At 44.9% G+C, this 16,045-nt stretch overlaps 1 pseudogene across 1 annotated transcript; it reads left to right on the top strand.

Moving 5' to 3' along the window:
• Positions 1-315: 315 nt before the first annotated feature.
• Positions 316-15,466, top strand: LOC149339151 (uncharacterized; annotated as a pseudogene). The gene is made up of 4 exons (XR_016283486.1): positions 316-348; positions 4,662-5,415; positions 11,118-11,124; positions 14,211-15,466. The product of XR_016283486.1 is annotated as an uncharacterized LOC149339151 (transcript).
• Positions 15,467-16,045: the final 579 nt, after the last annotated feature.

Genomic DNA, 16,045 nt, shown 5'->3' with positions numbered 1-16,045 from the left:
CACTGCATGGAGACATGGAGCTTGACTGTCCCTCAAATTCTTCATGAAAAAAAAACAGGGAAGCAAGTTAACCATTATGGACATGATGTTGTAATGCAGTGTTGCATCTGAGTGCATCAGCATGTTGGTTCATGCTTTTGGTGGATTTTGGTTCTCTTTACAGGCTCCAGCTTTGTTCGTGACGGACAATTCCAGGCCCGAAAAAGATGCGTTGCACGCAACATGGCCCAGCGCAAGGCAGCTACTCTGCCATTTCCACGTTTTGCAGGCCGAGTGGCGTTGGCTGACCTCTGCAGAGGTCAGCCAAGGTCATATGAGTGGCGTCACTTCATGAGGGCTTTCCAGCAGGTAATGCAAAAGCTTTCATTTGACCGACTCCTTAAAACACATTCTACAAACAAAAAAGACACACACTCTATACACAAAACAAGCTTTCTTTGGCTGGATCATTGCATGACCTTCAAACCAAGAAAATGCTACAAAAGGGAGGCTGAGGAGAAAACAAAATTTGGTTGCATTAATAATTATATCACTGCATATCAATGACAAAGTGACTGCCCTCATCAATGTCATAGCTTTTAAAAGCGAGGATAGACAAATAAAAATTAAACAGATCGCTGTCATGGCCATTTTCACAAGGATACTGAGAGACGTAAAGACCTATTCTTTTATAGTAGATCTCTAAGGCTAGGAAACATTGACATTCGCTCGTAAACAGGTAGTGCTACGTCATGAGTCTGAAGTTAGTTTCAGTTATTTTTCAGCAGTGGGTTGCATCCAAATTAGTGCACAGCACTAGCCATTTGTTTGTTTTATCAACAAAGTAAGTTACATTTCAAAGCCTGACATCTATAGTACACATCTTGACATAAACATACAATGGCATGAAAAGAATTATGTGTAGCTTACCAGTGGTAAAAAAAAAGTGATATGGTTTTAACATACTTAAACTGAGCTATTATGGTGGTAGTTCGGGCTTGTTAGTAATACATGTCAACAAAAATAGCGCATGGACAGAACAAGAATGAGTAGGACGTAAAAAGCTTTTGTGCACAGATTGATGGAGATGACGATGTGCAGTGCATGGTGAGAGAGTGTGTTGTGGTGTGCATGAGGGGCCATCGGCGTTCCATGACCCATGGCGTTTCATAATCACTTCTCAAGAGAAATTCCCGGGTTTGAATCTGCTCCGCTGTAATGTTTCGCCATTTGTTTATTTTTTTGTGTGGAAACACAGCAGGTGGATATATAAGCATTAGACAATTTTGCTACGCAATTAATGCTTTTGGACTAATAAAGCAAAGCTATGCCACTTCCTGTAGGCAGTGTAATTGCCACTTGATTCAATGGCCACTGAACTGGATGGAGATCAGGCAGCGCCAAACAGTAGTTTTTATTTATTTATTTTATTTACAAAATACTGCGGACACTGAGTCCAAGCAGGGTGGGCGAACAAGGCAATCAAACGGCAACAAACGCAACAGTTCAAAAAAAAAAAGAACAACACAATACAGCAATAATTGGTTAAAACTCATGAGACAATGATTTAACTATCTGATTCCAATCTGTTATTGTGCGTGGAAAGAATGAAAACTTGTAAGTGTCTGTTCTAGCAAATATAGGGGTTAGAGAAGTGGGATGGTGTTGACGAGTTTGTCTGGTTGGTGCCGGCGTTAAGTATGATGAGGGATCCAAACCAAGTTTGTTATGTAATAAGAGAGAAATAAATTCTAACCTAAGCTTTCTTCTCCGATGTTCAAGTAGTTCAATTTTATTAATCTCCATTAAAGTGGTTGGGGAGTCAGTCCTTGCATATTTATTAAAAAAAACCTGACGGCTCTTCTCTGTATTCTTTCCAGATTTTTTACGTTAAATTTAGTATACGGGTCCCACACTATGCATGCATATTCCAGTTTAGGTCTAATTATTGAAGAATAACAAAGTAGCTTAATGTTAGAAGGAGCATTTTTTAGTTTATGCCTTAAGCAACACAGTTTTCGAAATGCAGCTGAGCAGATATTGTTTATGTGCAAGTTCCACGATAGGTTGCTACTTATGGTTACTCCTAGGTATTTGTAGTTGGATACTTGTTTAAGAGGGAGAGAGCCTAATTTATATGTGTGGCTATGACGTACGGTTTTTCGGGTTATTGGCATATAAACACATTTATCAGCATTCAGAATCATGCCCCATCGGTCGCATCATTCGAAAACATTGTTCAAAGCTCTGTCCAGGTTTTTTTTTTACTCGCCATCAAACTTAAATATATGCAGAGGCCCTCAAAACAGACTTATGGGTCCCATACAATGGAAGAAAGACAGATGACTAAAACAATAAATAAATATCTTCCTTTCATTATTTGATAAAATCTAGACCTCAATAACACTTTAAGAAATTATTTTTCATTCAGTCACGAAAATAACAACTCTTCAGGTTCCCAGTAGTATTCAAAGCAACGCCATTTCTGTTGCGTGCTATCTCCTTGCATTCCGCCCATTTAAACATTGTGGCATGCTTCATAATGATGAACTGAAAAGGCCCAGCTAGTATTGCAGCAAACCAAAGAGAACAGATAGGAATTATGTGTGGAAGCACCTGTAGGGAAAGAAAATGCTCCTGTAAAATAATGCACAGTGTTGCCTCTCACCGCCTCTCTGTGGATCGCATTGACTTGCAAAGCGTGAATTGCTTCATTTTCAAAATGTTTGATTTATTTACAGTTTCAGACCAACTATTCTTCACGAATGCAAGTTACCTATACAGTCAAGCCCACTTATAACAATACTGGTTATAACAATATATCGGATATAAAAATGGTGGGTCATGGCACCATCAGCTTTGCCATGTGTTCTATGGTAAAATAAACTGCTTATAGCAATGCTGTCAAGGCACATTATTGGTTATAACAATTAAATCTGGCAATTGAGTGTCAACTACTATAGAAAAAGAAAGGAGGAAATGCTACAACCACACCAGCAAAACCATACTTACAACACAAAAGCGCGCATGTGTGGGGCCGACCAATGGACTAAGCTGGCCCAGCAACGCCACGAAAGCAAAAGAGGCAGGTGTCATTGCGTCAGGAGAGCTGCTGCATTGGCTACGCACGCCATGCGTATGCCCAATCAGTCAGTGCAGTGTGTGTGCATGCAGCCAGCGCGGTCTTTCTCTTGTCAGCTGTCACTGCACCCTTAGTTCTGCATGCTTCTTGAATTTCCCGTAAGAATCACTTCCGGAAAGCCGGCTTGATTCCTGTGACGTGGAGGCGCGCGAAGCTCCCGGTGGCGCAGTGATGGCGGTGCTTTGGTCATTAGTGAACATTGTTCCGGTTCCCTGAAGTTTGAATTAATGAGCTTTTACAGGCATTAGAACAATCAAACCCCTCCGGGTATTTACTGTCAATAAATGCTCTGAAGTTTGTAGTCTTTTCTTTTTTTCGGCACAACCCTGTTATAACAATTATTGGTTATAACAATGGTATTTCCATGGCACTTGAATATTGCTATAAGTGGGCTTGACTGTAGTTGGGTACAGCTCAAGAATGCAACGAAAAATGCCCTTCAAAGGAGGCCCTCTGCCGAATGGCATAGAATGCGGGTGCTTACGTAGCTTGAAATCACGGGTGAATGGCAGATGGGCCCATCAAATGGGATTAACTGTGACGTAACAATAAGCGGTCATTGCCATTAAGGACTTCCTTTGAGGGGTGTTTGCCACTGTGTTCTTGAGCTGTGTCCGACTACAGTTTGTCACAAAGCCCATTGTGGCTTAGGCGGTGCAGACTGGGCACTATTATTTTCCTTTTTTCTTGCCCACACAAATTTGTGCAGTTTGTTACATGTGGTGCCATCAATCAGATTTTTAAGAAAATTTTTTCTTCACAGTTTAAATTGAGCCGCCGCGGTGGCTCAGCGGTTACGGTGCTCGGCTGCTGTCCCGAAAGACGCGGGTTCGATCCCGGCCGCGGCGGCTAGAATTTCTTTGGAGGAGAAATTCTAGAGGCCCGTGTACTGTGCGATGTCAGTGCACGTTAAAGAACCCCAGGTGGTCGAAATTTCCGGAGCCCTCCACTACGGCGTCTCTCATAGCCTTAGTCGCTTTGGGACGTTAAACCCCATAAACCAAACCAGTTTAAATTGATGTAGCCCTCAGAAACCTTTTATGAATATTTAAGCATTAAGTGTGTTCATATGACAGGAAATTGCTTGCCTGATCAGTCTAGCCATGTTTGGGGTAAATACCTTTTATTCGCAAGTGAGTTCATCATAAATTTACTAAACCAAGTGGAGTTTGATCCTACCTATAACCAAACGATATCGTCAAACGCTTTTGCCAACTTGTTTTTTTGCAGGACTAAAATAAGAATTCCATTTTGTTTGCAACAGCTTCTCTTTGTACTGTTAATTATTTGCACCGGTACTTTTGTTTGTGTTTATTTTGCATTTGCCACTTTCAGTGTGTATTGTTGCATACTCTTTGATACTAGTCTATTTTGGAACTTTGATGTATGACTGGCCGTCATCTTGCTGTTTGCTAACTAGTAAGCGGTCGGGACCTCGTCAAGCTCTCCGAGCTTTTAGTCCCGTGCTCCTGCTTCTCAAAGGAAATAAAGGTGATTGACTGATTGATTGATTGATATACTTTTTGTGTTCCGGTTTCAGATTCTGTATGCGAAAACAGCAGAGCAGCTCCAGAAAGCCAAGGAAGAACTCCGCTGTTTGAAGCATGAAGCTTTTGTGAATAGGGTGAATACCTTTCTTAACAGTGAGCAAGAATGGGTGCTCCTTCACCGTGCAGGCACAATGACTAGGGGGCACAATACGAACAACTATTCCGAGGCGTCCATCCGCATTCTGAAAGATGTTGTTCTCTGCCGCACAAAGGCATACAATGCAGTAGCCCTAGTCGACTTCACCATCACAACATGGGAGAGCTACTTGGAGGCACGGCTGCTAAGGCTTGCTCACAATCGAGATGCCCCTCACTGTGTTGCATTCCAGCACCTGCTGCAGAAGCTGCCCAATGATTTTGCCCAGTCCAGCTAGATGGCACTTTGTATAGTGTGCCTTGTTCTTCTGGCACAGGCTCCTACGAAGTGGACGCCGACATTGGCACCTGCAGCTGTTGGATAGGCAGCCAAGGTGCTTTTTGCAAGCACCAGGCTGCTGTGCAGAAAGCCTTGGGTGGCTTTTTCCCAAACAGCCCAGAGCTGACCACTGAAGATCGCCGACAGCTTGGACACTTGGCGTTGGGAGACCGCTGCCCGCAGCTAGAGTTTTTCCTTCCGATGATGTCAGCAGGCTGTGTGGATGCGACTCCAGAAGCTTCCACGTCCGCATGCAGCGATGTGGCAATGGAAGATGTGTGCCAGCTGCCGAAATCTTCACCAGGGCCACTTCCAGAGCAGAATGAGAAGTTAATCCTCTCAACTACTTTGAGCAACACTTGTTGTTGGGCTAGTTGGTAATACATACTTCTGAAGGAACCAGCGCACAAAACACAACGGACAAGAAAAAGGCGGAACACGACGGACAGGAGCGCTGAACTTACAACTTTATTTCGGAAGTACAGATGCAACGTATATATATATATATATAGCCATGTCAGGGGGGCGTGCCACACAAGGAAAGAAAGAACAAGTGGAATCTACAAGGTCATGAAGAGACAAGCGACACGAGCAAACTTCTCACCTTCACTTGTTATATTAGTTAAGATCTTTGGTTTGCTTGTGTCGCTTGTCTCTTCATGACCTTGTAGATTCCACTTGTTCTTTCTTTCCTTGTGTGGCACGCCCCCCTGACATGGCTATATATATATACGTTGCATCTGTACTTCCGAAATAAAGTTGTAAGTTCAGCGCTCCTGTCCGTCGTGTTCCGCCTTTTTCTTGTCCGTTGTGTTTTGTGCGCTGGTTCCTTCAGAAGTACTCTCAACTACTGTAATGAGCAATTGTAGCAGCATATCAATATTTTTAGCTTTATGACCATCAGAATGTCATCACCGTGAGAATGATATGGCCCTGAGTTCATTTCCTGGCTGCTACGAATATTCTAAAAGAAAAAAAAAGGGGATGTGAACAGGTTCTATTATATACTGTAGATTATATAGTAGATTAAGCCGGAATTGGTGTTGCTCATTTCTTGCAAGGCTGCAGTGCACAGGAAGGCAAAGCCTGTAGAAACATGCCTGTCTCCACCACTCAGAACAAAGGACATAGCATAACCGTTTTGTATGCCCACAGGAGGGCTGTGTGTCGTCCCATTTCTTCTACTTCGTCTCATGTATCACGTTGCTTTAGTAGCTCAGTATACCTGTGACAGGAGTGAAATAGGACAGCTTTGGTTTTATTAAGGCCAAGTTTTAAACTATTGCTTTGAGTCCATGAATTTGGTTTGTACAATGCGTCATTAGCTTGATTAGTTAAATCCTCACAGTTGTTATTTTAAAAGAATAAACTAGTGTCATCTGCGTACATTACATAATGGTAGGGGTGTGCGAATATCAAATTTTTCGAATACGAATCGAATACGAATACTTGGTTCCGAATATCGAATAATCAAGGACAAACGCATTTAACCACTACAAAACATTTATTTGAGCACCCAAGAACATCACATTTCAACTATCAGTGATGAAATGAGCACAAAAGGTGTGTGTGGCTGCACAAGAAGTATCAAAGTCTCAAACATTATTTTTAGAAGAGTGGAAATATCAGAGAAGAGGGCTAGTACACAGCATTGATTAAGGCTAGCTTGTCATAAGCCCGAAAGCACTTTGCTGGGATGAACATAAAAGGTTGTCGTGAATGTTAACCAGCTGCTACACATCGTCAGGCAGAAGTAGTTCCCTTCTTCTCCAGCCACAGAAAATGCCGTCTCGATTGGCACTGAACTGGCACGTATTTCGAGGTATTTCGTGCACAGCTCTGACTATACCAGCTTCGCAGGTATAGCCACAAAGAAGCTCACCAGCGCAGTCAGCTACTGCATGGCCCAACGTTACGCATTGCTCTGGGCGCCGCCATGTTGTTATGTCTTTGTCGATAGGACTTGCGGACCGAAATGAACACCGGTGCTCGCAATACAATATTCGGCTAGAAACGAATATTCGCGTCGTGTCGAATATTCGAAAGAACACGAATACTTGGATTTCGAATCGAATACTAATACTGAAAATATAATATTCGAATTATATTCGAAAGTTTCGAATATTCGCACACCCCTACATAATGGGCATTTTTATCGAGATGAACTATCTTATTTACATATATTTAAATAAATAAACAGAGCGGGGGGGCCCTTAAGCTCTGCCTTTAAGGCTATGATGCAATAGCGTAGCGCTAACAGCTCCTCTCTGTGGCTTCTCTTGCAGGTTGTTTAATTAGTAATCCCTTCACATATGCGTCTGATATCTCGCACATATTCATTAGCATACAGTCATAAGTTACCAAATTATGTAAAAACTACCCGCATAGATACGTGTAAACCACTGCTTTGACCAAGCCACATAGATGTGCCTATGTGGCCTAGGAGTAGCGTGCCTTACTCTTCGCCGAGGGGTCCTGGAGCTCTCAATTGCCATCTATCTCACCTCCCAGTCTTGAATGACAAGTCCTAGTTGGCAGCTTCTGCCATGCTGTGTTGTGACCAGGGTGTCGAACCGGAACCGAATTTTCGCCCGGAACCGGAACCGAACCGAACCCATAATTTTTTCGCCATCTTGAAACTGAACCCGAACCGGAATGATTCAAAGGAACCGCTCCGAACCGGTTCGGCACCCGGTTCAGCCCCACTTTTTTTGCATTTCGGCATACTTCTTGTTTCCTGACAAAATGAGATGATCTAGCGCATAGATTTAGTGCAACATTTACTTTTGTAGGTGCTCATTGTCTCAGACAACAGGTTCTAAATAAAACCCCTCACGGTGTAGAGCAACAAAGAAAAAATAGCTCAATGGCTGTGGAGCTCTGCTGCTGATTCCAAAAATATAAAAACCAGTGTGCTCTGTCACATGCCGCAAATCCTCAGCTGAACTCCGTTAATCTGGAGCCCTACACTACACCGTCTATCCTATAGCCTATATGTCTGCTCGCCACCTTAAACCCGCGATATTACACTAGTATTACCAAAAGAAGGATGTATAAATTGGTGCAGCTTCTTTTTTTTTTAGAACATTCTTGTTTGCACGCGACAGAAATAAGCAACGAAAGGCGGGTTCTTGGCAATGGTGGAGATGATCTAATAAGAAAAAAATTAAATACCGGATAATCAAAAGGGCAATGCGGAAATATATGCGCTCACTGGTATGCGATAGTGATTACGCCCAGAAAGATGCTACTGCGATTGAATGTAACAGCGATGAAGTGATTTCATTACGCCCATTCGCTGAAATCGTTCTGCTTCTGAGAAAGAATTGCTGCCAGTCGCCAGCGCGCGGCTCCATCCGCTGTTATCGCCGTGCTCGACCTCGAATTCTCTGTGTGGCGACTGATATCTACTTCTCGCTGTCATACTTCCGTTTCTTAGTGTCTGACATGATTCTTGGCGTTTTTTTCGTGTACAACGCTTGGGCGACTCAATACTTTGAGCCTTCACAACAATCTGCCTCGGCTATATCGGGTACAGGTGGGTGATGGGGGGTGGGGAGATGGGTGAAAATTTTTTAAGGTACATTTTTACCAGTGAATGCCCGGATGTGCGCCCACCGGAGTGTGCATCAAGGATGGAGGCTGCACGCACGCACCCCCCCCCCCCCCCCCACACACACACACACATAGTGCGGTTATTTTTGGGAAAGCAAGCTATACTATTAACGCAGTAAAAAGAACAACTATAAGAGTACTCATACTCTATTCTCTGACTCCGAGTGCGATTCGTGCTAATGGCGGCGCAACAGAAAACTCTCTTTACAGATGCTTTAGGCTACTCGGCTATCTTCAGAAGGGTATATATGCTTGGCCTTGTTGGTTCATATTTGAAAGGTAAAGACGTAGCGCAAAGAGACAAGGACACAGAAAGACAGACAACACATAGCGCCGTGTGTTGTCTGTCTTCCTGTGTCCTTGTCTCTTTGCGCTACGTTTTTACGGCGTTGTGTTGTCTGTCTTTCTGTGTCCTTGTCTCTTTCGGCTATCTTAGAGGCTTCTTTTTATGGTTGTTGCATGGAATATTTGGAACCTCTCTGACCCTCCTCATGCCTTACTTGACCGCGTCGAATTCAGCGATCTCGGCATAAGGCTTCATGCCACCATAACTCCCTTTCTCCGCCCGCACACGAAAATTCCAGACGGTGCACACGCCATGAAAGGGGAACCAGTCAGGAGGTCGAACTTGCGCAGCGTATTCCTCCTGCGCTAAAGTGCACTGTTGTCTGAACAGGAACCTCGTCGAACGCGGTGGTTCTGCGTGTTCATCCATCATGCGTGTTTTCCACACGCTAAGCAGTCCTATCAACACGAAGAGTTCGCATGGTGTTCCGGAGTTTTTCATCACAGATATAAATGTTTTAAAGAAATGTATGATGTCAATGGGTTTTTTTAAGAGACTGCTTAAGTATGTTCCAAAACAACACAGCATTGCGACAAAAATATCATTTTATTTCTCAAATTGTCTCTCGTTGCTCGCACAGGTAGAAATGCACTGACCACGGCACAAACGTCCCTTTGGCGCGAAGGTTCGTCCTAACATGCAGGGTCCATGTCTGAAGCGTGGAAAAGGTTTTTGTGGCCGATTGAAATTACAGTCGAGCCCACTTATAACGAACCTGACGGTCACGCGGCTTCCGTTCGTTATATCTGATGTTCGTAGCGAGTGGATTCTTCGTACAACAGCCAAAAATACTAAGGCCGCTAAAAGTGGCGTTGATTATAAAACTGCGTTATGCGTGCCTACTTGTGCAAAGCAGAGTCTGTCGCTGCTCTTTCCAGGCTATCTAGGGGGGCCATTTAATCCTCGTCGAGACCTTGCTGCTAACTATCAAATTTAGGGACGGGGTATAACTAATCATGGATGAAGTGTGCATAGCAACTGGTGGCAGGTCGGCCACATAAATGATTCCTGGCAGTAGGGAGAGCTCGCACTTGGTGTTCAACGTCTCCGTCAGAGCAGGCGCTTCTGCGATTTTGTGGTCCGCAGGAACGTAGTTATCCGAGGAAATATCTGGTCGGCTATGGATCAACGAAGCGTTGCCAAAAATATGCACGCATCTGGTGACGTGTGTTTCGAGCTTCTTCTGTCGTTACTGGGCTGATGCAGCGACGAAGTAGCGCAGCGCTTATGGCACAGAATGCATCCGCTGCACTGTCCGCTGTATGACAATGCCTGCACATGGTAGCGGCGCAAAAGATGGAGATGACTGGGCAGGCTAGCATACCACGTGACCGGCATGGATTTCAAAATTATCAAATCGCTGCTGTTAGTTGATCCGCGACAATGGTCAGTAGCTTCGCTTTCGACGATGCCCCCGTCTCACGCGCACCGCGCTTCTTCCATTCAGGATGCCTTGCCGAGCCGGCGAACGCGTAGGCAATGATTGCCCTTGTAGGCCATCGACGCAGGTTTTCTCGCGAGCATGTCCAGAAAAGACAGGCGAGCACTAGTCGCCTACTAAGCATAGATGCCAGAAAGGGGCCGTTTGTAATTGTGAAAATAAATGCCTGAAACAAGTTGGTGGACAAATGCTGCACGCCAGATTAACCACTCCTTATCACTCTATCAATGGCGCAAAAAATTTTGTTGTCTTAAAGGTTCCTTTTAATAGCGCCCCAGGAAAAGTCGCACTTGCCAATTTGGTTTGTTTGTTTTGGTTTATTGGATTTCAACGTCCCAAAGCGACTCAGGCTATGAGAGACGCCGTAGTGAAGGGCTGCGGAATTTTCGACCACGTGGGGTCCTTTAACGAGCACTGACATCGCACAGTACACAAGCCTCTAGAATTTTGCCTTCATCGAAATTCGTTTGCCGCGGCCGGGATCGAACCCACGTCTTTCGGGTCAGTATAGCCGAGCGCCGTAACCACTGAGCCACCGCGTCGGGGGCGTTGACAATTTTTGTCCGTGCAAAAACGAAGCGTTCTCAACCCATCCAAGCGTGTGTTTTTTATACTATTTTTATCAGAAGAGAGGAGGTTGACGTCATCATAATAAGTCAATATCGTAATTTCTTATTGTACTATAGTGAGAAGCCGCGATTAGCTGTGTTTTTGAAGATACTGAGCTATAGGGGTTCGGGATATATAACGTGAGTCTCAAAGGCGATGTCGAATAGGTGATTTAAATAAAATATGTTTGGTAAGTTCTGGATGTTAGGGAGAGCCTGTGCTCCCACGAGGCTCTCGTTGGGCGGCAGATGGGCGGTAGAGGGATTCTCGCACATTTTCTTACCATTTAGTAAAGGAGGGGGGGCTGGCAAGTCGGTTTTGAGGCTACAGAAAGGTGTCCGTCTGTATTTAGGTACCGATACATGGCAGTTTAGTTTCTCAGCGGTGCGCGGGAACGTAGAGGGCGCGTGCGGCGGCAATCTTGGGGCCCCGTAAGTACACTGTCTACGAGAAAGTCCCAACTGACTCCCGCTTCAAGGGAGGCCTATTAATCACGCGACGGCGTCTCCCGAACTGCTCAAGCAGGAGGGTCTTGTAGATGCAAAATCCACCGGCTTTTCGCCTTACACCTCATAAGGTGGATTACAGCGTACACATAGGCGATTTTCATTAATTTCCAGTTCATTTCATTTTGCGGCTTTTGCCGCAAATTCGTCTTTGCTGCGGACAATAAGTAAAATGGGTAAAGTGAGAACATCTCGCAGTAAACAATTTTTTCATACTTAAGTCCCGCAGTAAACACGACAAAAGGAAGACGGGAGATGACAGGAGCGCTGATTAACAGCTGGTTATTTTATTCTAGGAAAAGTAAAGGCGCTGGACTCAGGGAACAACCCCAAAAACAGAAGAACAAAGGTTAAAATTTAAAAACCATGCTGCGCATGCACATCACAGTCGAGTCATGACGTCTTTTTCAACGAAATTCGAAGACTACCTTCCATAGTAGACTGCACTCCCCTATCTCCTGGACCTCACACAGTTGCCAGGAAAGCCTTACTCCTTATCTGCCAAATTGATAGATGGTGAAGCAACAAACTCATCTGCTTCCTTCCTGATCACATAGGCCTCGACCAACTCCCTACATATGCAAACAGGGTTATTAAACACGACACTTGTCTTATCTACTGGGGGAAGCAATCGTTGCACTCGGGGGAAGCCAAGTTGTACGACACCGCTACTTTTTTTCACCCATCTGTGATGTTCGAACAAATGCTCATTGCTTCCCCACTTAGAAAGACAAGTCTCCGGTTTATTCACCCAATCGAATTTGTAGGGAGATGGTGGAGGCCTTTATGATCAGGAAGGAAGCAGATGGGCGTGCTGCTTCAGCGTCCATCAATTTGGTAGAGAAGGAGTCAGGCTTTCCTGGCAACTGTGTGAGGTCCAGGAGATAGCTGAGTGCTGTCTACTATGGAATATAGTCTTCGTATTTCGTTGAAAAAGATGTCATGACTCGACTATGATGTGCATGCGCAGTATGGTTTTTTAGTTTTAATCTTTGTTCTTCTGTTTTCTGGATTGTTCACTATGTACTGCGCCTTCATACACTTTTCCGAGAGTGTAATAACCAGTTGTTAGTCAGCGTCTGTGTCGTCTCCAGTCTTCCTTTTGTCCTGTTTACTGCGCTGCTTAAGCATGAACTCTTACCAACTAGCACAGTTTTATGTTCTCGTAAACAAATCTTTGCATTTTTTATTTTGTATACCGATGTGCCAGAAAAATGAAAACGCATAGCAGGGTTGACTGAAACTCATCTGCGTTCTAATTTTTTTTTGTCCTGAACCCGTTTGAACGCGCTTGAACCGGTTCGGGACAGTCCGAACCGGTTCGAACCGGAACGGAATGGCCCTTTGGAGCCGAATCCGGAACTGAAACCGAAAGGCGTGAACCCGAACCCGAACCGAACCCGAAAAAATGCCGGTTCGACACCCTGGTTGTGACTTCATGCAGCCCAGAAATCGATCAGTGCATGACCATGTCACCTAACTACCACTTGTAGGAGAGTTATGCTTCTGATTTTTCGCTCTTAAGGCTGGCATTGGTAGGTTTTTCTGCAGAACAGGGCTTTTAAAACAATCACGTTAAAAAATAGTGCACTAAACTGAGGGTAGCACAATGGTTGGACTAACAACTAGAAGGGTGCCAGTCACTAGCACAGCCATGAATGTGTCAAAGTCAGGATGAGAAATAAACACATAAATTATCCAAAATTCGATTTCTTATCTGTCATTGTTATAGAGGGTGTACCCACACAAGAATATGTGCGCTTCTTTACCAGGAAGATCTGAAGGATTTTTTGTGCTTTATGTGTTTCCCCATGGTCTAAAATGCAACTCTTACCAAAATTCTGTGAAAAGTGGCACTACAACCTAGGCGAAATGCCTGTCCAGCCTGATCTTTCCAAGAGGAATGATAAGAGAAACAGTGGTGCTAAAAATGATGATGCCCAAAGTGAGAAAAAAAGAAAACATGCGACCAATAAAAGAAAGAACATTCTGGTCATTCCTATACTTTGTCTCACTAAATGTTTGCATCACTGTGAAAGGCAGTGGTGCCCTGGACCAATCAGGATCATGCACACTATAATAGGCAATAGGGGATAATCAAAATTCCGCAAGTGCGCTTTTCCGCATAACAATGTTGTCCCAAACAAGATGGCTGACCATGCGTTTCCAGCTGAAACAAAGCAAGAAAGACTGGTTTCTTGTTTGATTCTTCCAAAATACGTTTCTTACATTCTATCCAGACCTTTAGCGCCTGTCCTGCAGCCCACATAGTTCCTTTATAGTGAAGTTGGCCATATTGTCTGGGGCAACATAGTTATGTGGGAAAGCGCACTTGCGGAATTTTGGCCCAGGCCACAATAATAGGCACGTGTGGTCCTGAAAGGGTCAGGGTATTGCTGCTTTTCACAGTGCTGCAAACATCTTGTGAGATTAAGTGTAATTTGCATAATATGGTGCACGGCACAAAAACTGTACCCATCAGCTTTCTGTTTTGTACAGAACTATGTACACAGCATATCAAAATGTTATGCACGATTCACTGAATCAGCGTACATGCAGAGGTATTCTTACCATATCATAATTATTTTCATTAAATATCAATTGCAGGACATGGAGGCCAAGTACTGTGCACTAGAAAAGGAGCTGCGACGTGTACACAAACTGGCCGAGGACAGTGATGTGTATGCTGCGCTGCTGGATGCAGTCACAGCCCAGCTCAAACACGTGAACACAAGCAGTGCTGCCCATGCTCTACTGCTGAAGCTGAAGGTCTCTTCAGCAGTAGATAGGAGGCGTGGAAGAGTAATCAAAGTGCAACCAACCAGCCTGGCAAGACGCCGCCCTGGCTTACCAAGAGGCAAGACGTGTTCCACCTGGGCGTCCAGTAACAGCATCCACCAGGAAGACAAAACGTGGGCACAAATTAAGCCGTAGCATTGAACAAAATGTTCCAGGCGCCAAAAGCCACTAGGGCTTTTTTCATGGCTCACAGTTCACTCCACAGTCGGGACCAACTGCACATGTCCTGAAAGGGACAGTGAGGAGAGCTCTATTATTATCTTTTTTAAAGCAAAATCCGATAGTTCGGCATTTCATGGCTTTATTGCCACTTGGCCGGCAGCGAAAGATGCATTTATTTCTAAGAAATTTGGATTTGAAGTTGAAAAAGTTTTTCCCGCCGCTCTGATTCAAACTTGGGATTCTCTTATGACGACACAGGAATAAGTGACGTGAAACATGACGTGCACATGACGTAACGCAGACTCCGTGATTTCTGGCGGCCAGCAGTGCGGCCTAGCAGCAGCCGAAAGAAAGCTACCGCCGGCCGCACGTTGAAGGCATCTATTGGCTATTGCAGCCGTTGCTACCGTCGCTTCGTTTACGTTTGCACTGGTGTTTTGCCAGCATTACGATGGATCCCGTTCTCGAAATCGTCAACGAAGTTCTCGCAGATAGACACCTTTAGCATACCGTGTACCTTGTTGCCGTTAGCGGAATACCAGGAGCCCGCCTACTGCCGGTGAGCAGGCGCTGATTGGTCTGATGCTGCAGGCGCGCGCATAGCTGCTGGGTACGTGGCGCCATCTGGCGACGTTAAGGAGACTTTCGCATGCATTGGCTGTGCCTCAGTGATTCGTATATTCTCGTGTCCTAGTGTTGCTAGAACCATTGGTTCTAGCAACACTGTTTTGTCCTATGACGTCATCACGCTTGTACTTGCGAGTTTGGCCTGTGGCGGCGATACCTGTATTTTGGTTCTTGCTCTTTTCTACGTTACAAGAGCGTTGTTGTCAGTATGAGTGGCGTTTTTGTAATCAGGAGCGGGTATTCTGTCGATACAAGCCAACTTCAATTTCTCCTCAGTGTCCCTTTAAGGATGTTTGTGCTCTTTTTGACACCAGTGCCCAACTATTCATTCTCAGTTCCTCGGTTCGTCACCGCTTCAAGAAAGTAGTGACACCAGCTGCCTCGTCCACAGCGCGCACCGGCAATGGCAGTCTTGCTTCTGAAGAGCCCACTCTGCCCTTACTGGCTGCTCTACTGGCCTTCTTCGCTTGGACCTTCCCTCTGCTCTGAACATCTCACCAGCTCAACTCACCTACTCTCAGTGAAATTTTCCCGCTTCCCTCCTGAAGCTGCCGTTTACATTCCTATGTGCCCTTTTCTGCCCATGTGAGATGGCGACTACCTGGCACGTCCCATAGCATGACACCAGTGGACACTGTCCCTTCAATCTGCTCTTTGGTCGACACCCAGTACTGCCTTTCAACATCTCACCACCAGCTGCTGACACTGCCACCAGTACTTATGCTCACGATGCCATCGCCCGTAATAATGATGCCACCAGATTGCTTATGACAGGCTCTCTGCCTCCCAAGGCTCCCAGATGTGCCGTTACAACAGTTGCCACCGTGATGCGCACTGTGTTCCCAGCTCTCTAG

Source organism: Amblyomma mixtum, chromosome 6, assembly GCF_055824585.1.
Source record: "Amblyomma mixtum isolate Tamu chromosome 6, ASM5582458v1, whole genome shotgun sequence".
In the NCBI taxonomy this organism is placed as follows: Eukaryota; Metazoa; Arthropoda; class Arachnida; order Ixodida; family Ixodidae; genus Amblyomma; species Amblyomma mixtum.
The sequence above is the reverse complement of the archived record's forward strand: the minus strand, read 5'-3'. Positions and strand labels throughout refer to the sequence as shown.